This window comes from Cyanistes caeruleus, chromosome 7, assembly GCF_971803275.1.
Source record: "Cyanistes caeruleus chromosome 7, bCyaCae1.hap1.1, whole genome shotgun sequence".
NCBI lineage: Eukaryota > Metazoa > Chordata > Aves > Passeriformes > Paridae > Cyanistes > Cyanistes caeruleus.
In genome coordinates this window covers 22,831,912-22,854,188 of record NC_141707.1, presented here as the reverse complement: position 1 = coordinate 22,854,188, position 22,277 = coordinate 22,831,912, and the positions used below count along the sequence as shown (strand labels likewise).

General features: G+C 36.6%; 1 protein-coding gene and 1 long non-coding RNA gene across 20 annotated transcripts in view; one reads left to right on the top strand and one right to left on the bottom strand.

Annotated features, from left to right (window-relative positions):
• Positions 1-22,277, bottom strand: part of LOC111932129 (uncharacterized) — a 291,751-nt gene that overhangs the window by 113,242 nt on the left and 156,232 nt on the right. Inside the window, exons 8-9 of one of the 5 annotated variants that reach the window (XR_002865941.2) lie at positions 342-478; positions 42-215 (exon numbers count right to left, since the gene is read on the bottom strand). The exons of 3 other annotated variants lie outside the window; for them this stretch is intronic. This is a non-coding gene — a long non-coding RNA (uncharacterized LOC111932129). Of the gene's footprint in view, positions 1-41; positions 216-341; positions 479-18,150; positions 21,679-22,277 lie in introns of those variants that run through there. One more of the 5 variants, XR_002865939.2, reaches the window with a different exon arrangement.
• The window catches only part of B3GALT1 (beta-1,3-galactosyltransferase 1), a 174,999-nt gene that overhangs the window by 8,877 nt on the left and 143,845 nt on the right, over positions 1-22,277 (top strand). The window lies entirely within an intron of this gene.

The window sequence follows — 22,277 nt, the reverse complement described above, 5'->3', positions numbered from 1 at the left end:
TAGGTGCAGGGACATACATGGGTACCTGGTGGCACTTGTACTTGCCTGGGTGGATGAAGTTCAAGGACACTCCAGCTCGGTCCCCTGGTTGAGCCTTTGCCAGTGGCACCACATTTGTGTGAGGACACTACAGACTCAAGTGGCTGTTAACTGGCTTTGTGACAGCCTACTCCTCTTGTAGAATCTCACACATTCAAGAGCTTGGCCTAGCAGTTCTAAAGAGATGATAAAAATGCTGACCAGAAGTTTAGTTTCAACATTTCTCATTTCAAAAATCATCTAAATATGCTGTATATATGTATTTATGCATGCCTACATTGTTAATCTGTTATGTGTACTACCTCAGAATTCTGTAACTGCTTCCATTTTGTACGTGTTGTTCTTATGTGCCAGTATTTCATAACTCACTGGATGACATCTTTGCCTGATTTGTCAAGAAGGGCATGGTATTAGTATCTCTTCTTTGTTATCTGATGGACTATTTTAATGGAAGAAAATAAAACAATTTATTTGACTTTCATATATTTCCATTGTTGAAAAATAAAACAGTTATCTTTTGAAGATGATATTCACATATTTCATATGTAAACCATAAAGATTGTTGTAATCTTGACTTCTTTTGCTATACATTAGCTAGATAAGAATGTTAATGTTTGATGTATAAGTACCAGGTTATCACACGGGATATTACAATTTTTGAGGTCTTTTCTGTCTTAGAAGACAAAGACTTATAGTATTTTAGCAGTTAGAATAGATGGTAATACGAAAGATAACTGAAAGAGCCATAGAAATGCCATGGAGTTTAGAAAGTAATGGAGCCCAGATTGGTTAAATTGAGGACTTAAAACTGGAAGACTGTTTCTTTCTTTAACTAGTAAAACTTAGACTAGAAATTTTTCAATGAAATGCAATGACATGATTAAAGTCAAATAGATTTTCTGACTCTGTAAGTAATACAGTTATATTGTAATGAAAATGCAGGAGGTGTTCCCTGTGAAACACAGCACTAATATTTCATGTATAACCAATATGGAAGTGATTAAATTGTTTTACAAGCGCAGGTTGGTAGCATGGTAACAAGAAACATTATAAGCTAATACTGCCTCTATCTGAAGATGTATTGTTTTGTGGTAATGAAATATTGTAATAACCTTGCACACCTGTAGAGAAGAACCTCAACTATAACTCTCTGGAGTTATTCTCCAAACAGTATATAATAATAGTTTTCAGTATTTATATATATCTTTATTTATTATTTATATATAAAATATAATAATTATTCTAAGCAGAACTGTAAGAATGAAATGACCATATTAAATGCTAACAAATGCATAAAAGGTGGGCTAATGTATAAGTATGCAGGTAGAGATGTAATATTTTTTCAAAAGTAAAAATAGTTGATTGCCAAGTGTGTTTCACATTAATGTCCTTATCCAAAACCCACTGGACTAAGTAAAGTGATCTCTAGCACCTCAGTTAAATTCAGTCAGTCTTAAGTTCCTTCCCCTCTTCCATAACAATGAAAAGCCAGGACTTTGTTGAATTTCAGTGAATCCAGTTTTCAGGATTTAGGTAGCTTCAGTGTATTTAACAGCTTTCTGTAAAACACATTGTTGCAAAGATTTATACTTTCCTTTTCTACAAAAACTGTAGCCTGGGACTTTATCAGGATAGTATCTGTACTGAATTTGCTCTTTTAGTATTTGTTTACTGTCAGGAACACCTTGCTCAATTTTTGCACTATATTTGTTCTGGAAATAATGAGAGAGATAAAGTGAAAACTGGGTGAGTTTGGGTGAAAAATTTAAGTTGGCAATTTAATATTAAATTTGACATGGATTTTAAGGTTTTAAAGGAGAATTGAAATAAAATGGTATGCTCTGTTTTATAAGGATGGTTTGAGCATTGCTAGAAAGTTTGTATTTTATTTTTTGGTTTTCTCTGAGTGTAAAGTTTGCAAAACTGTTATTTTTTCTTTTCTGATCCAGCTAGATTTTCATACATAGGAAGGCATGTTATATCCATATGTTCTTTGGTCCTTTAAAATATATAACATTTTCATCATCTGGGGCATTCAGATAACCCAATTATTTCTTGTTATGGGGAAATTCAGAACTGAAAAAGCTTTTACCTACAGATTTTTGTGCTTGTCAGCTTAAAAGGGAAACAGCCTGCCCCCTCTTCTTCCTACATTATATAGTGGTATGACAATAGTTCTTTTAATTAGGTCATTAAGACATATAGAGAAGACCTGACTTGGAAGACCTAAATTACATAAATGTCACAGAAAAGTCAATAGGATGTTTGTTCACGAAATGAGAATCTCACTAAACAAAAGACTGTACTGCTACTAATAGAAGTTTGCACCAAGGTTGAATTCATAACACACTACCAGCTATACTGCATGGGATCTCTGATGGAAATGTGGTTTGAACTCCAATGTTTACTCAGTATGGAAGTGATGAATACATGGTTCTAATAGAAATGCTATTTCTTGTGCAAGGTAGTTATCCAGTGACTGAAGATGAGTACTTTGGTTCAGGAACTGGGCATGACAATTAGTGTTCTAACTAGGATTTACTTCAATGGCATTTTATTAAATATGCCAATTTCTGTATGGTGTTTGACTTCAGGTGGTGGTGACACAGGACTTCTTAGAAAATGCATTTCTGCTTCACCATGTAAGATGCTGTCCAGGTCCCTGTTCTAAGGTCATGTCAAAAATGGGTGTAAACTCATATGGGAATATAATTTACATGTTTTCAGGGCCGGTTTCTTTGAAGGGTACCAAGGAAGGTGCTTGAAGTGTAGTCACACAGCACGTGCTTTGCTTTTTATCAGAGAAGTATCAGTCAACAGAGTTGACTTGGTGGTGGTGGTTGTTGTCTTGTTCAACACAAAGGACAGATTTCGTTCCTTTCTGAGGTCTGTACCAGTTCCCAAGACAGAATTTCCTGAAGGGAAAGGACAGTGCTGTTCTGCTTTTGCCGTGTTTGGTGGCTAGCTAACAGGTGCTGTTTGCTCTTCTGTCCTGGAGCTGCTGTCTTTTTAACCATGCACAGGGCTGCATGCCAGTGGAGGCTGATGTACAAAAATAGCAAACTCGCCTCTGCCTAAATGTGCTAACCTGACCAGCCTGATAACATCAGACTCGAAGGCTTGACTTGCACTGGGGAAGTTAACTGTCTGCTGTAACACCCTTTCCCTAGCAGAGGGGAGGAAATTCCTAATTGTTGGTGGAGGGTTCTGTTCATTTGTGAAGTATTAATGAGCTGTTACTATTCTGGTATTACCTTTAAAATATTTTATGGTGTGTTAAAAGGAGTAACAGTGTCACAGCAGCCACATCTTACGAGGTGTGATGCATGAGCATGAGTCTAGTTGTTTTAAATATGGACTATTTTCTGTCTTTCCCCAGATATTAACTAAGTTCACTTAAACAGATTTTGGATGACACAAGAAGCAATAGTCTACTTAAAAGCTTATAGTTATTTGAAAATACTTGCAATTCCATTCAGTATGTGAATGAAGTACAACTAAAAAACTTCAGCTTTCCACAAAATAAATCCAGTGTCTTCACTCTTATCAGCATGCTGAGAGTTACATTTTCCATCTAAAGTGGATTTCTAGCTCATGATTATAATTCTTATATAAATGGTTAGTTTTTATTGGGAAGATATTTCTTGGTTTGCAAAAATACTTTTTTTCCTGGGTGCTAAAATCATTGAGGTGGAAGATTTGCAAAAGAAACTTCAGTATCAGAACCCAAATGAGGCAAAGGGCTAAAAATGCATCTTAAGGACCATTAGTCAGAACAATTTGAGGTGACAGTAGCCAAGATTGTTTTATATATGAAGTTCATCAGATAGAAAGTTGGTTTCTTTAGCTGGAAAAAATGCCTGAAGGGTATATTTTTTGCTGCAGTTGCTAGGGAGCAGTTTACACTGTATCTGTGGGATATAATGTGAGTTGTGTAAAATGCACTATGCTGCTAATTTACCTCAGAGTGGTTAGAGCTGAATATTACATTCACAGAGCACATCTTATTGTACAAAAAATGAAGATGAGATGGATGTTCTTAGTAATGTTAGGTGACAGAGCCACTGTGGTATAAAAGGCACAGTACACATGTCAGTAGGCTGACAGGAGCATGTCAGCAGTGCATGATCCTTAGGCGGGGCTATGATTAGGTGAGCAAAAAATTAATACATCAGCTAGATGGGAGGAAAGAACACAGCAGAGGAGAAGTAAAACCTGTGTTTTCATTTATTTGACAGATCTTTGGAAGGAACAAAGTCCTGAGAATCCCAAATAGTGTAGTCTTTTTTTAAGACTAGCTTATTTGACTGGAAGTCTGTGCTACCAGTAGTATGGTGTTTAACAAAAATGAGAATGGGTGAATCAGGGGGGGATCTGACTATCCCTGCTCCAAAGTGAAAATGCTGCACTGCATTTGGAAACAAAACTTCTTAGCTATGAAATGTCAACATCTGTAATATAAACCTCTGTAATTACTTATTTTATATATTATATTATTATATATTAGGTTATAGGACTTTGTAATTTTATTTCAGAATCTGTCAAATTGGAATTATTTTGGTTGAAAACACAGCTTTAACAGTTCAATATTATTAAAACTGTAAATGCAATACATAAATTATACAGCTATACCACTGAAACTTGTTTTTATAGCATTAAACATTCCCAAAAATTATCAAAATACTGCTATAGCTTTCCTTTTTAATATAATAGTTGAAATCTCACCAATATTTTTTCCTTACTGCATCAGTACAAAGATACTATCTTTAAGTGAACTGTTTCACTCATTTGAGCACTGGTGCAAGTTTGTCTCACATAGTGTACACTGAGATTGAGTGTGTTTTCCTTAGCAATTACTGCGTTTGTTCAAAGTGAATTAGAAAATCCAAAATGTTAGGAATACTCTTTAATTAAATGATTAAAGAACCCAGCAAGCAGTGTGATGTTCAGATAAAAACAAAAGGTATTCTGTAGCATTTTTAGGCCATGGTAGAATTCAGACAGGACATGAGTTGTACTGTGCAATTGAAATGCCACAAAAGGGTTTATTGTTTCTTGAAATACTGTATGGCATATATTTATAGTTTTCAAGCAATGTTGTCTTTCCAGACTCAGCTGCTTCACCTTGAAAGATGCTTTCAATAAGCAATCTCACAGCAAGCTGTCTGAAAACATGATGTTATTCCAAAGAACAATTTGAAACCCTTGGACTTGGCCTTCACAAAACTTTGTTTACAAATACTAACAAAATGCGGCTGAAGTTAATGAAGTTATATACACTAGCTACACTAGCCAAAGATTAAAAAAAAAAAACAACCCTTTCATAACCTGCTTTTGCACATTATGGACTTCTCCAAACTTTTTAAATATTAGAGGGTTTTTTTTTCCTTCTGTAATCAACTTTAGGTATTTGACTCTTCCAACAGTTTAACTCCTGTAAGTTTTTCATAATGATCCAACTTTTTTTTTTCCCAAAGAAAACTTTTGGTGCTAAAGAAACATCTCAAATTGATTCGAAAGTCTCTATTCACAGTACAGTCTTTAAGTGATACCTCCTTTTGTATAGATTTCCACATGTATTGTTCTGAGAAGCGGTTCCTAATTTCTGAAATGCTCCTTTTTAAATAAAGTACAATAACTTCCTTCTGTAGTTTCTATATTTTTATATAATTGATTATATTTTTATAAGCTTTAATTATTATTACATACATTGACATGTTTTTCATTTAACTGTTTGGGTTTACTTTTGTGAATGAAGAATGTAAAATGAATAATTCAAAAGAAAACAGGACTGGACATTTTAATTGCTGTTGTATATAGTTGCTATCCTACTTTTGTTCTACTTCACTTCTGAAATAGCATAAGGCATTTCTGTTAGTAACACAAAGAGGAATATTTTGTAAAGAAACAGTCTGAAAATACTTTAATCTATCTCTTAAAATTTGAAGTACATTATTTCTATTCCCTCTTTCCTTCTATTAAATTCAAGTGTTCAGACTTGGACAATGGCATGGGAAACACCAAGGTACAGTCAAATACTTGTGCTTTCCTTGGCACAGTGAAATATCTATCTGGTTTTTTTTAAATGTCTGTTGTTGTGTATCTCCCAGAAAGTTATTTTCAGTTGAAATGTTTGGTACTTAAAACAAGATTGTTGGGATTTTTTACCAGTAATAGTCATGGGAGAGGAAGGGGCAAAAGTTGGAAAACAGATCTAGAACTGGAATATAAATGCTTAAATGGGATGTAATTTGCCTGTTCTAAATACCAGTGCTGTCTGGATCTCCTAGCCATAAATTAAAATCCATTTTCTCAAGTTCAGGTCTAATTTCTTAGCACCTTTTTTGTAAAACTAGTCAAAATTTTGTTCTGTCTTTTTTAAAAACAACCCTTTCAATCTGAAAATGCCACCTGAGTTGTCAAATATTCACAGAGACCATACTCAGTCTTACATAATGAAATAATATTTTTGTTTTATGTCTGTTGTCGTGGTTTAAACCCAGCCAGCAACCAAATGTCACACAGCTGCTCACTCACTCCCCCACCAGTGGGATGGGAAGACAATCAGAAGGTAAAAGCGAGAAAACTCACGGGTTGAGGTGAAGGCAGTTCAGTAGGCAAAGGAAAAGCTGTGCACACAAACAAAGCCACACAAGGCACTCACCCTGGGAGCAGCAGTTCCCAAGGGCAGGCCGGTGTTCAGCATCTCCAGGACAGCCAGGGCTCCTCCACCCCTAACTGTGCCTTGGGAAGACAAATGCCATCATTCCAATTGTCTCCTTAATCCCCCTTCCTCCCTTCTCTTTATACACTGAGCATGATGCCATGTGCTCTGGAATGTCCCTTTGCTCAGCTGGGGTCACCTGTCCCAGCTGTGTCTCCCAGGCACCCCCAGCCCCTCTCCAGTGTGGCCGTACAAGGAGCAGAAAGGGCCTTGGCTCGGTGCAAGCCCCGCTCAGCAATAACAAAACATCTCTGTATTATCAACCCTGTGTTCAGCACAAACCCAAACACAGCCCCCTACCAGCCACTGCTCAGAAAGTTAACTCTACCCCAGCCAAAAGAAGTAGTCTGTGAAAGGGGATGTGATTTTTAGGTATTTCTCCATGAGGTCATTCACAGAGATTGCAGTTAATTGATATTTTGCTGGAATTACTCTTGGTAGTTCTATTCGCTGAAGTCTCTTACAGCAACATACTTCAGTTTGTGAGACAGCCATATATTACTGCAAAATAGCATGCACTGCAGTGTCATATTTAGTTTCAGAGCTGTTCCACCAGTATTGATAATATTATATACAATAATGTAACAAATCATGTTAATTATTATCGTATATTATATATACTTTTTACATGTATGTAATTTGGATGCCCTTGCATGAGGCAGCATAAATATAAAAAAACAGCCACTTCTCTACAACACGTGAAGTTTGCTGTTAATGATTCAATCCTCATTAGATATAGAAATTATAGGGTATATTTGCATTTGTAATTTTTGCTGTCAGGAAAAAAAACATTCTTAAAAGGAAGAAAATATCTTCTGGTAAGCTATATTTTCACAGACTTTAGCTTCTAATCTGATGGGATTGTTGACAATCCTCTGATTGATTTCTTAGGTCAACTGAGAATTCAGGTTTTCATCACAAATAAAATTTGTGAAGTCAACAAAATTTATGATGTCTTGCTACTATCTGCAAATGTTTTTGCACTTCCAATACTTTTTCATTTTTAAATACAACTACAGAGAAAAACAATATAGTAATAGTAGTGGGTTCTAATTTTATCAGTCATGATACTTCTTGTTAATTTTGTTGGAAAAAATACTAAGTTGGCTTTGGCACTGAGCTGTTAAAGCTCAGATATTTACAGGAGGCAAAATGACTATCTGTGAACTCTATTTCCAGAGCAGCAGTCACAAAAAAAGTGTAGGCTCATGCAAATCCTGAGCCCTCCCAGGAAAATGTTCAGGAATTTGAGGTGTGGCATAGGGAAAATACTGGAATGCTGCTTCTGCTCCTTGCTAAGTATCTGTAGATCCTGTGTCTGAGCTGTGTGAATTGCTGTGTCCAGGCAGGGCCTGGCATTCAGTTAGTTTGGCTGGTTTACACCACATACACACAATTCTTAAATGTCCAGAGATAGCAACTGTGTGACTAGTAGAGTAATTCCAAACTGTAATTTCGAGGTGAAATCATAATGTCTTTAGTGCCATATATTCTGTAGTCTGTATGTGACATTGTTCCTGATGGACTTTTTACCTAGATAGTACCTGCTTGTTTACAAAAGCATGAATGAGCTTTGGGCTGCTCAGAGACAGCAGCTGTGGCAGGGATGATCCTTCCCTGCTGTTTTATGTTGGAATCACAAGCCAGGGCTGGAAGCTGTTTCAAGGTGACAGCACTGTATCTACTCAAGGATGTAGCCTAGGGCAGTAGACCTCTACATTGTAGTTTTGGTGCTGTATGTGTTTAGACATACATTAAAATGTTTGGCCTTGCTGTGCAGAACTGATCCAGAGATTCTGAACAGTAGTGAATCATCTTATTCTGTCATTACACCCTTAATTTTCACTACAGTGTTTATCCCAGCATTTCCACCCAGCTCTGGGATGGCTATAAATTGCTTATTCAAGTTATAAGAAAAAGAAAAAGACCTAGAGCAGTGAGACAAAATAGAATGTACAGTGAATCACAGCCAAAGTCTAACAGTCCTGTTTCTCCTAATAAAGACTCTACTACTGCTGCTCAGCAAGCAAATATTAGATTTCAAATAATAGCTTTGACTCATTAAATTCCCTTAGTCCCACCCATAGCTCTATTTTCTGAAAGAAAAGATGCTTCTACAGTGTAGTTCATATTAATTAGACAATCCTACCAAATAGCTGGATTGTGCAAGAAAGACCAGGTTGTCTGCAGCTGTCTAAAGGTGGAGGTGAGGTTGGACAAAGCAGGTAGCTGCATTTCAGTCAATGAAGAGTAATTTAAGGTGAATTACGTTAAAGCTGACTAGTGTCAATCTGCCCAGGCAATTACCACCTGTTCCTCCCTATGCACAGACCAGCTATTCTTCCTATGTAAGAAAGCCACAGACCTGTGTAAGAAAGTCTTCCAATGACTATTATACTAGACAGAGGCTGACCAATAAGCAATTTCCTTTGGCTTGCTGCATTGTGGCATCAAGTTTTCAACCATGGGTGACCCCTGTTTCCAGCTCTAAAATCTGTAAATCAGGCGTGAATTAAGTTATGTTGCCAAGATCTCCTTAATGCAACTTATAAATGTAAATGAAGTTGCAGGAATTGCACTGCAAGTGAGCTTTGTTCTGATAGTGTCCTTTGGTAGGTGTCATGGAGTCTCCTTCTCTGGAGATACACAGAACCTCCCTGAATGTGATTCTGTGCAACCTGCTCTAAGTGATCCTACTTTGGCAGGGGGCTTTGATTAGGTAGACCTTCCAACCTCAATGATTCTGTAAGTCTGCATTCCTCTGGGAATGAAGCTGAGAACTCTGATTAGTTGGGTTTTTTTTTTTCAAATTGATGAAGGTACCTAAATCAGTAACACTGTCTTCTTAATTTAGCACTTGCTTTTAGAAGGCAAGAAGAACCACCAAAGAACTACATCATTGGTTACTCTTACAGATTCTGGAGATGCTGAACAGGCTTCACATGCTCCATATGAGTTGTGCTTGTTTAGTGCAGACTTGGTTCTGTTGTTGGAGGTTTTTTTTAACTGCCAACTAATCTTGAGGAAACTTGTGATCAGCATTTCCTTGATGATAAATGAAGTAAACAACTAAGAGCTCCTTGTCTGCTTTTCTGAAGTATGGGACCACTCAGATTGATAGCATCCACAAAACAGAAGACTCATTTGCACTTTCCTACTCTCCAGCTGCTGTGTTTGGTATCATAAAATATGGGGTCAGGATGGTATGCCAGAATTATTCATTCTTTGATGAATGAGACTTCAATGAATAGGAACAGAGGTTTTGTTCACCTTTCTTCTAAACAGAATGTGAGGCTGTACAAGGATCTTTCAATAGCGCTGTACAGGGGATCTTTTCTATACCTGAATTAGAAAATCCTAAAGGTAAATGACAGATCATTGTTCCCCTTTCCTAGAACAAAAAATTGGCATGGAGTAGTGAGAGCTTGTAGTCAAAGAGAGGCCTCTAATGTCACAGATTTCTCATAACCATTTGTCAGTAAAGTATGGTTTGTACCCCTGTGTCTGGTCATTTTCCCCAAACATTACAAGGATTTTCTGTGGTCTAATCTGGTATGTTCTAGATGTTCAAAACAGAACAATTGTACTACATATATATTTTGTAGTCTTCATGAATATGTTTAAATTCACAGTCCCATGAAATTATAAAAAAAAGTATATCTGATAAAGATACACCTTTCTGATAATAGCAGTTTAATTAAGCATTGTTTTTCACAAAAATTGGTGATCCAGAAAATTACATATAATTTAAATTAGAAGTCACTGTTAATACCAGTTAAAATTAAGATTACTGTCTGCCACTTGCATTCTTTGTTACACATCTGTTGACAGAAAATATGGGTATGGAATACTGGTATGATGGTACAAGCTTCCTTGGCCTTGCTGCCAGTTATTAACTCAAGTAGAAAACTTGGCAGGTGGAGTTGGGCTTCTGACCCTTTGAAAAGGGCATCGTCCTTTGACAGAAGGACCTCCTTCAAATCACGAGTCAAGAAACAGGATTAATAGATGTGAAAAGCAGTTGTGTGCAGACCACAGCCAGCATGAAAAAGGTTAAGGTAAGATTCAGACAAACAGTAAGACAGAGAAATGAAAAAACAGCCGTGTGGTTATGTGGCTAGTGACGACACCTAAAACTAGTTGTGGTGTGTAGAAAACTGAAGGAATTAGTCATTAGGTAATTTTGGAAACCTCAAAAAAACTCCAAACCCACAAACAAAAAAGCAACAAGCAAAACCAAACCAAAAGAAACAAAAAACCCCCAACCAAACCAAAACCCCACTGGGAAAAAACTATTGCTTTCTATCTCTGCATTTAACTTGTAAATTATTTAAATGTAAGTTGCTTGGTTTTTTTAACTCCTGAATGCTGGAGTACTTTGTCTAACACAGGCATCTTCATACAAAGGGCAAGAAAGGCGCCTGGATAAATGTCTAAATTCCCCTGTATGATGATACTCATTCAGGACTGTATAGTGTGGCCAAACCAATTTTTTGCACAGAATGTTAAGAGCCTAGTAGATAGAAAATTTAATGGTAGTTGGTACCTATAAGAGTTAGAATAATGCAGGCAATAAATAAAAGAATGATCCTGTTCAAGCCAAAGGAATATGCCTAGCATGACTAATTGGAGTGGGGGGGTGGGGAGGAAGTTTCTACCATTTTTATGATTTTGTTCTTCCTATGTATGTCCTGGGCTATCAATCAGCTTTCTTTAACTGAAGCCAGCTGGCAGGTGACACTGCAGTTTATCAAACACCAGTAAATAAAATGTTATGATCCAGAAAAATTCAATTCCCAAATCCCACCCCTAAAAATCAATAAAGCTTCTCCTCCAGCTAAAGCATTTCTTATAAGCATTCATTTTTTAAATATAGCATTTTTTTCACCTTTCTTAAAAATAAAGATAGAATCTAAACCTAAATTAATATTAAAAGTGATGAAAACTGTGGTACTACAAAAAAAATATTTTTAATTTTCATAAACATTAAGTCCTTTTTATTTGGATTAACAAATAAAGTTATTTGTTATATGAGTCCTTAAAAACTAAAATCATGTTTGGAATTTTGGATACTTCTACTGTAACTTTACTCTCACTCTCTGAAGCTCCTGTTCCCAGGTTAACCATCACAAGACCGGTTACTCTGCAGTAAGATTTTATTGCATTAAGGTATATCATAATACACCTAAATAATGTCGTTTTTGTTGGTCAGTACCCAGGTGTGGTTTAGTTTGTAATTTCAAACTATAATGAACTAATAAAATACAACTCAATCTTCTTAGTTTTTACATCTTTCCCTTTAAATATTTTGATGCGCTCTCATTCAGGAGGTGGCAGATTCTGGTCATGGAGGCACAGGGGTCTGTTAATACATCTGAATTCTCCATAAGCTGCCAAATTGTGCAAACGCTTTTTCCACCTTCCTTTTTAGATCAAAGCTGTATTTAAACTTTCCTAGGGTTGTGGTTGTATAAAATTAAGCCTCCTGGAATTTTTGGGTCACCTTCTATTGCTGCCAGTGACATCTGGAGTCTAGTGTGTTATGGTTTTGGTCTCAAAATAGGCTGCTGTTAACTTTTAGGATATTAACCATTTGATGCATTCCCCTTCTTTCTGATCTTTTCCAGTGGCCTCTAAAGCTCTTTACCTCATAGAGGTTCCTACAGCTTGCTCTTGGTGCAAACTGAAGTGTTCAGCCCTTCATGGAATCAGTGGAGTCTAACAATTTTATCATATAAATATCCTTAAAAAGTTTCTGGGATGTTCACTGATTGATGACACAATATGGTCAGTTGTCCATTTGCTCTGTATTCTGTGTACAGTGAATCATGTTACTTCCTAATCCCATGCTCCTCTTCAGAGAAGCCTGTGCAGATCTCTGGGAAAATACCTATTCAGACCCTGTTGCTTCAACCCACCTCTGTAATCAACTACCACACCTTTAAGATGAATCAGGATGGAATGTAATCAAAGTCTTAGAAAAACAGAAAAATACCCATATGGAATTCTAACAAATTGATATGTTAGACAGCTCATGTGCACTAATATATGTTTTAGCTCAAAAAAAGTTATGTAATATAGGAAAGAAAAACTGTATTTTGTTCATGATTATGCTTATTAAAAACATGCTTGAATTTGGGAGTGGGGGGGAGTTGTTTGGTTTGTTTTAAACTGAGCTGCTTGCAGCAGCAGAATCTGTATTTCTAGATGGGAACAGTGCTAGTACTCCTACAACTTTAAAAAGTTATGGGGCATATTTGCACTGGGAAAGAACTATCATCTCCCTATCTTGAAGATAAGTCATATGGACAAATGTACTTGATCAAAAATGAGAAATAAAATATCTCCAAACAAAGATGAAATTCAAAGAAACCATCATCAAATACAAACCAGAAGTAATCTCAGATCTATGTATTAAAGTTGAGCCACTTCACTAACTTAAAAGGATTAGAATTATATTCATGTTATTTCTGAGAGTTACATTTTTGTGGTTTACACCAGAACATCAAGAAGGACATTACGTACTGATAAATTTAGTAGCATCTTATTCAAGAACTAGAAATATATTGAAGCTTATGTTTCCAAGAAGCATTTACAAGGAGATAACTGCTAAAAATTCTGCCCAGTGTGTGGAACACCAGGCTATTTGGGGTTTTTCAGTAAGGAAAATAAAGAAATAGAAGAAAAGACCTGAAAGTCAAGACAACCATTTTCCCAGTTGATTTTGCTTTTTTCACCCGAGTAAGGTTTGACAGTCACCAGGAATAAAGTACAGCGTTTTTTGTGGTCCCATTCAGAAAGGCATCTTCAGTGGCTGAGCTAATCCAGCAGTGGCCCTTTTTCCACTCAAGCAGGAGCTGTGTAGCTTTGCCTTGCTCACAGGATGTGGCAGGACTCGCTGCAGCCTTTGGCCGAGCGAGCAGCCCTGCCTTGCAGAGCAGCAGAGACTCCTGCCCTCCATGTCACCAGCCTGTCTGCTAACACATCAGCAAGTACACTTCCATTTCAAAACCATGTTTGGCACTGAAAGTCCTTGAATTTCAGTTGTGGTAGTTAATTGTTGGGGCAAATTAACTCACTGTTTGGAACAAATGATGTTCCAGCCCCCCTGGAAACAACATCATGTAACACTGGTGCATTTGGGTAAATTCAGGACTCCAAGTTGAAGCTCTATGTGGCTCTAGGTAACTTCTGAGAATAAGGATTTCTTAGTTCTTTATCTTTCTAAAAAAAATTATTTGCCTACATAGAAAACAGAAAATCTACCAGAAGATAGACAGTTTTCTGCTTTGAAAGCCTGTTGGAAAAGTAAAACTAGTTTGTTTTGCCTTATCATCTGGATGAAGAAATAAATCATGTAATGCCTTTAAGAAAAATAATCACACTTTATTCTTCCCCAAATGGTAATACTGGTGCACAGAAATGAGGAAGGCTGTATTGCACGTGCTCTCTCCTGATAGTACATTTGCTTTATTCTAATTTCCATGTAAAAGGAATTACTTACATGTAAACAATAAGAAGAAAAATCAGGACCCTTCCACCTTTAGATAATCTAATACCAAAAGCACTGCCACAACAACCTCCCTGACGTTATTTATGTAGGGAAGGGAGACAGTCAACATCTATTATGTTGTTTTCTTCATCAGCCCCCACCCCAGGCATGCTGAGGTTTAGTGCCAGAGACACGGACGACAGCATTTGGCTGCATTCTTACACTGAGGTGAGAAAGTCCCAACCAAAGCCAGCACAGTGAAAAAAGGGGTAATTTGTTACAAATATGAAATAGATGGTATTGACAATCTGACAGGACAAATCCTTGTTTGCAGTGGAAATGACTTGCAGTTAGCAGATAAGGTCAGACAGAGGATGTTCCATATCCAAGTCATCATCAGCTACAAAAAAAGTTACTACTTTCCCCCTGGGCAATTGGTCTTGTCACTCACACCTGTCTTTACCATTTTTTCCTGATACAAACCTGACTTTTTTATTCTTGAAGCCTGTATGCTAACTATACACCTGTGTATCCCAGGCAAAGAATGTCAAGGGGGGAAATACAGGCTTCCATTATCTAAACCAACATTTAAATACTTAAACAAAGCAGCCAGTTCCCTAGTTTGCTCATAAGGCATTTTGGTAATTAAATATCTTATCCTTGACTATTCACAGACATTTTGCCAAGGAAGGTTCTACGTTAAAATCTAGAATACTTATATAAATATATTACCCTCTAGAGTTTATTCTTGGTTTACTTTTATGCTTTTCCAGAATCATGCCATCCATCACGAATTTACTACAGGCCACCAATCCCAGGTGAAAGTCAGGCTGTGTTACACTGAGTAGGGAAGACAACTGCTTGTGTTATGCACAGCCCAAGGATATTCCTCTCAGAGGAGCCATGGAAGAAGGTCATGGATTTCTTGGCAATAATTTCTTAGAAAAAGACATGAAGTTCTGTTGCTCCTTTTCAGCTTTGAATTGTTTGGCTAAAGCATTGTGGTAGTATTTGAACCTCTCTAGTATCACTTGAGATGATCCACTCTGAACCTGCAGTAAAATGCCATAACCTCTTTGCGTGTATAACAACCCAACTCTCTGTATTAATTACATTAAAATGGCACTCTTTTTACTCTACTCTTACCAAACCTATCACCTGATTCATGTAAAGGAAACATTTCTATACCTTTTAATTCCAGTTATACGCTGAAGAGTGAAACATGGCAGAATTTTAATTCAGTCTACCTTTTTTTCTTCCTGAAAACATCAGTGAGCATCCAGAGAATACAGGGAGATAGTGAAAGTTCTTACTGTACCTTTAATCTACTGTAAGAATCCTTTTCTTATTAATAATACATGTGAAAGAATGAGCTTCAATGGACTGATTGGTTCCAGGTGCTCTAACTGTATACCTCAAATGATAACAATGAAAGCAGAGTTTTTAGAGACAGGAGTAAGAGAATAATGTATTTAATATGTACTTTTAGGAATAACTTTATATCCATTCATTTTATGGGCACTAATCTAACCGCACATTTTTACTAATCTAGGATTTTGTCAAGGCATCCCTGTTGTGCCTCTGTCAAGCAGAATTTTAATAAAATGCCTGAGTAAGAAGTAGAACACACTAAGGAAGAAATCTAGCCATACAAAGAAAGAATTGCACATCATAATGTATGAAGTATAGAACCTTTTGCACTGTGAAACAAAAGGAAAGCTCAGTGATTTTCCAGTGTACTCACTTGGCACTCAACCCTCATCTGTGGGATCCTCATCTGTGCCACTTCCTATAATAGTGAATTCAAATAAATTCATTTTCAGTTATTATTGTTTGCTGTGCTCTCTCTCATTCTACTTGTTTATTGTTACTGACTTGTGAGCCTCTCATGAGTTTTGGTGAAAAAGCCAATGTATATTCAGCCTTCTAATCTTTTGAAATAGGGAATAGATTACTAGAAAGAATGGGAAGATTATCAAATATAAATTGACATTGTTGGAAATTACTTTGTTCTGAGTTTTGTCCTATTATCAACTGAATTCTGCACAATGGAAATAAAAATACATGGAAATAAAAGTAAAAAAACAAATTATTTTCAACTTCTCTTTAATAAGTATTTCATTCCTAGCGTGAGAACCATTCCATAGCAGAGAACCAGAACATCTTCTCTTCATAAGCAGAAATAGAAAGCAATAAAAATGAGTTTGAGATTGAATGAGGATCCTGGTACATGAAGCTGACACCAGGGATGGAGGGTAGGAGTGCACAGGAGGGTGACAACTCCAGGAAATGTGTGTGTGTGTGTGTGTGTGTGCATGCACGTACTCTGAAGGAAGGACAGAGAGAAACAGGAGAGAGTGGCAAGACATCATTAAAAGTCTGAAGAAAAACAAGTGTCTAGAGAATAGAATTAATAACTCAGCAAGGAGGTTAAGAGTGAAACTTGGAGGTGTTGGGGTTCATTTCCTAAGCAGACTGCTCATACTGTGTAAGCAAGAGCTGTGCAACTGTGATGAGAAGATGGGAGTGAGACCAAGGAGGAAACCAAGAAGTGGGCAGGTAGCCTGTAAAAAGAGGTTATTTTTGAAAAGGACAAAAGTCGAGATTTGCAAGCTGGGTCAGCATTATCACTTATTTAAATATACACTACTAATGATCCCAGAAATGCGACAGTAAGCTTTTAACTTTCCTGTTATATCAATATAATCAATAACTTGAACTTTTTAATGTCTAGTTCACAATGAATATTTCAAGTGAACCAAAGTGAGCCCTGCAGGCATATAAGCAATATAGCTGGCTTTCACAATACAAATGTTTTATACTTGCATATACTCTTATTAATCACTGTTTATGGTCCTAACACTGTTCATGGTAGGTGTACATTTCTGGATAGTAGCTTTGTTAGCTAGAACAGATGCAAACATTGACAACCTATTATGTCCTTTTTATGTTTGTTTCTTTAGCAAGAATATAGTAGTATCTGCTGAGGATGGAGCCTGTAGCACATTTGTCGGAGAAATAATTTGAAATGGCCACCCAGTTCTTTCAGTGGCTTTATTTGCCAGAACCTAAAACTACAATTTATTATGTTGTTGGGCAGAATAAACAACTGCAATTCAAGAAATCAGAAGCTGAGCACAGGCTGAGGTAGGACACTGTACTTGTGCACTGCTGGAGAGAGCAGTGGGGCTCCAAAAGTGTGCCCTGTGTGCACAATGGACCTCTGAGTCTGCCTCATGCTGCCACTGCTGAATTAGTGCCAGACATGAGCAGGCTCTGTGCTGGTGCATTTGTGCCTTTCCCTTCTCATTCCAGGGCTGGACTAATTGTACTGCATCAGTACTGTATGGAACTTGGAAGGAATCACAAAAGGGTACAGAACATATAGACCTCACGACAGTGGTTTACAACAATTGACTATCAATAAATCCTCATCTGAGATTTTGAAGACATAGAATCCATTTATTTCTCTAGGCATCAGGACTTTAAGAGTTAAATTTATATAATCTGACAATATGCAGCATTTGTAGAGTTGCAGCTGGCTTTTCATAGGTATTCTCCAAATAAAAATTATTCCGTGTGCTGAGAATCCTGAGATGGAGCTGTTGAGAGTAATTAGGGAAATATAACCTTCCCCAGGAGTGATATGCTTTTGGAAACAGATTTTGAATCCATTTTTGTTATGAAGATAACTACTGTTTAACTTACTGTATGGTTTCTCATGTTTGCATAATTATACCTTTATCTTGCCAGCTCACTGGCATCATAATGGAAGATGAGAAAATTTTGTAAGGGTGATGGAAATCTTTTTATCCAGACAAATCAGTGGTAGTCCTCTGCTATTGTTTTAAAATATCTGTCAAGATGTATAGAAAAAATACTCTTGTAACTTGTAATTTTAATTTTGTTACAGTCAGTTTAATGCTTCTTTCATATTAACATATAACTGGTATCTTAAGTGAACACTAAGGTCTTGAAAGAAGGAACCACAACCATGGCAAACTTAACTATCCTAGTAGTAGTGTTTTCCTCTATTATTCACTGATTTATCTTTGGTTTAAATGCAACATGCAAGGTTTAAAACACATTTTCGGAACTTGGAATTCAGAAGAATTTCCAAAGGCTTCTTTGGAATGTGGCCACAATGTGGCTTTTTGCAATGAAAGCAGCAAAATTGCCTACTCATTGCAAGGCTACAAAAGGCACAGAGATAGATGACTTTGGATCAGTGATACAGTTTTTTAATGTTATTATTTTAGTGATAAAGCAGAGGAGGAGGAAAATCACAGCGACTCAGTGCCAACATATGACCAAATTATGCAGGCACATTCTAAATGAATTTATTAAAAAACTGGATACATGTCAAAGGAGATTTGAGAAGTTCAGCCTTTAAAGATTTTAACAAGTTCACTCCTGAGAACAATGTGGAGGCAACCTATTCTCAATTAAAAACCTTACAGAGGTCTATTAAAATCATGAAAAGGACTCCCTTTGATGTGGATGACTGACCAGTTAAATTTTTCTCTGCATAATGGCAGATGACTCACGTAGCAATTCTGACCTTTTTATGAGAGTCTCATGCTGGGATCAGGACAGACTGGCCAACAGGGAGAAACGCAACAGAATTAAAAAATAACTGGAATGTGATTCGAATTTGTGATGCAGATTGATCACGTAATTCACAGATCATAGGAAAAGCTACGTTATACAGCAGACTGCAAAAGAGTGACCAGTCACTCATGAGTTCTTTTTACATCAGTGTTCTGACAGTGAAACAGTCTTGTTGAGTCTCCTAACACCTTAAACCATAATGGAAAGCAATCAAGTCTGACTGAGAGCTCAAATTCCCATAGGAAACAGCATACAGTGCCTAATAGATTAAGATACCCATTCAGTGAAGTAAAGGTCAAGTACCATTGAGAAAAGAGAAAAACCTACTGCATGCTGTGCTTACATTAGGCTTAAATTATAAAGCAAACCCTTTGTCAGAGGTTTATTCTAGTATTCTCAAAAAATAACTGAATAGTACTAAGTGTTTAGATTATTTCATTTATCATTTTAGAAATCAAAATATTTATCATACTGAACTCACTTGAAGTGAACAGATTTGGTCTAAAGATAGTTATTTAAAGAGAGATAATATTTTATCTCTGCTAGTAGAATCAGTATATGTGAAAAAGCCAAACAGTTCTGTCACAGACCAGGATGATGCTTAAGAAATGGAAAACATCTCTTCTGGCAGGTTCAGTACTAATTTTTGACACCTGGCTGGTCCAATGTTGAGCACTTAAATTTATAGCATATGACAGTATGAAAAATATGGCATTATGCTTGCATACACAAAGAAACCCTTTTGAACTCTTCACAGCTGGCTTGTGCAATATTTTCATTTTTTACTAAACAATTTCTTTCAGAAAGTTTTCTTATAAGTGCTTGGTTATACAAGGATAGTCATTCATTTGTCATGCCTTTAAAAGGTGTATGAAGTCTACCTAAGAAGACTAGCTTGTTTCTGTTTTCCATTGTGTTTGCTGGGTAATTTAAACTACAAATGGAAAGTTGGTTTGCTTGAATGGTGTTTGTAGCAAAGGCTGACAATCTACTGAAATTTTTTGGCACTGAAACTTAAAAGTCTACTGTTAGCAAGAAAACACTCTCTCAGGTACTGAAAGAACAGTAGAAATTTGCATTTTTCAAATGGCAGTCAGCAGATGAAACAGATGAAGCAGACTGAAACCTTCTACAACCCTACATTTATTCTTGTCTCTATATTGCAGTTGCCTTTAAAATGCTGGAAATGTACAAAATTGTTCATACAGCCCCTACTTGAAACAAGCTTCCTTATTTACTATTTCCTTTCTCACTCAATATATAAACACACAATTGCAGAAATCCCAGAACTGTTTTTTTGTCTGTTCCATAGCCTGTGCCCAGTTTTGTTTTACCAGCTCTAGTGAAAACTAACCTGCATGTGTTTGTGTGTAGATTAGCAAACCTTTACCAAAATTAAATACTCAAAGACGATACATACCCCATTATTTGTAAGTGCAAGAATGTAATGTAGTATTACAAAACTGGTCAGCTTTAGTAAAATATCTTGATAATAAGAACCATACAATAATTGCATCTCCATTTAACCTTGATTCTTCTTCTGGTTGCTGAGCACTGAAAAATCAAAGCTAGTTTGTTTTTGTATGGTTCTGTGTACCTACCTTATGGAACTCACTGCAGGTTTTGGGGGGACGGGGGGAGGGGAAATTTTGTGTTTCAAGAAGAAATCTCATACAAATTAAAGTAATTTGAATAATGGCCAAGATTTTCAAAGAGATCTACAGTTCTCTAATTTCCCCTACTTGAGAAAGGCAGAATTCAAATGCTCCAGAAGCATTAATTAGCTAGTCTAATTAAGGTATTATAAAAGTTTAAAAATAAATTACTCTCTTTTTTTTGTATGAAGCAATTTTTTTGCACTCAGTTATGCCTACTTGTTAAAAGACCACACACACTTGCAGTGTAGAAGGATATCAGGACCTGGGCACAGACTGAAGTGCATGACAGGCAGAAAATCTGCAGTCACCTTGCAGTTTTGGCACTGGCTTCTTTTTGGTGCAATACAGCACATGCAGCAAATTAGGGGCAAGGACTTGCTCCACTGACAGTCCAGAAGGGAAAGTCCTGAGAAGAGACAGAGGGGACCTTTGGCTCTTTGGAGTTTTAAAATGAACCGTCAATTTAGTTGGATCATGCACTGACTCTGTTTGGTTGGATTTTTTTCTAAAGGAAAAGTTTGAAAACTCTTTACAAGGTATCAGGAGAGTTGTACTCACTACAGTCTTCTAATGCCTGGACAAAATTTGTAGCAATAAAGATGGGATTTGTAAATGGTTCACATTTAAGATTATTAAAAACAGTTGTGAAATCCTGCTCTTATCCATTCTGCATTTCAGATTACTCTTCAGAATGTGAAGGGAGAGAATTAAAAGACAAAAAAGAGACAAAAAAAGAGAGACAACTAAATTAGCTGTTTCACAAAGATTACTAAAATGTTGTAATTGCATATAATTATCTGTAACTAGATAGAAAAATATGTGCCATTGGAGATGTAACAAGAAGTTACTTCAGACAGCTGTTTTTTTCTGACAGAACAGGCTGTGCTCAATTATGTAAAATCAGAGTAATACAAAAGCATATTTTTATATTTTAAGGCTATAAATTAGCTCTCATAATTTACTGAGATATTCTCTACATGGCTACACAGTAGTGATCCTTGTGGGAGAAAGTATTTTGAAGAAACTTACAAGAACTAGATTTATTTTTCGTAATTCCATGCTAATTCTCTCCAATCACATTTCAAGTAGGTGGTGCACAGGACCACTGCCATTTACTTTGGCCGTCTGGTGAAGATCCAGGTGGGGAGCCATGGCTGGGGAAGAAGGCAAAGCATCTCTGCTGAGAAAATAGCTTAGCAGGCTATTAGCAATTTCTGCAGATGTTCCAAGGTAATTTGTAAGAGGGTCCCTGTCTAGTTTCATTTCTTCTCAGCTTTACATAATGTCTCTGACCTAAAGAGACCAATGAAACCTTAAGTCTGGACTTGACAAGGCTTGTCAGGACAGCCTGCAGGCATTTAGAACCACTAAAATTCAGTGTTCATAAACACTGAGCTCACTTTTGAAAGAAAGTGTTCAAAATTCAGTTTGTTGTATGAAACGCATTGTCTCAACCTTGTTCCATATAAAATGGCAATGAGTTTTTCTTCCAGAGGCTTGGCATATTAATCTTTGGACACTGCACTGTACAGGAGCCTGGCATTTTTCTTTTAGAACAAGTTAACAGTGAAATCCTAGCTCATTAATGTGAGTTTCCACACTGACTTCTGTAGCACCTGGACATTTAATAATATGAAAAAGTTTTTACAGGCTAGAATAGCTACGTGTTAATAACTACTGTTAATTAATGCCTATAAAAATAGATTATGTGTAATTGATAGATTTTTTTTTTATATTTGATTGCATTTGCTGA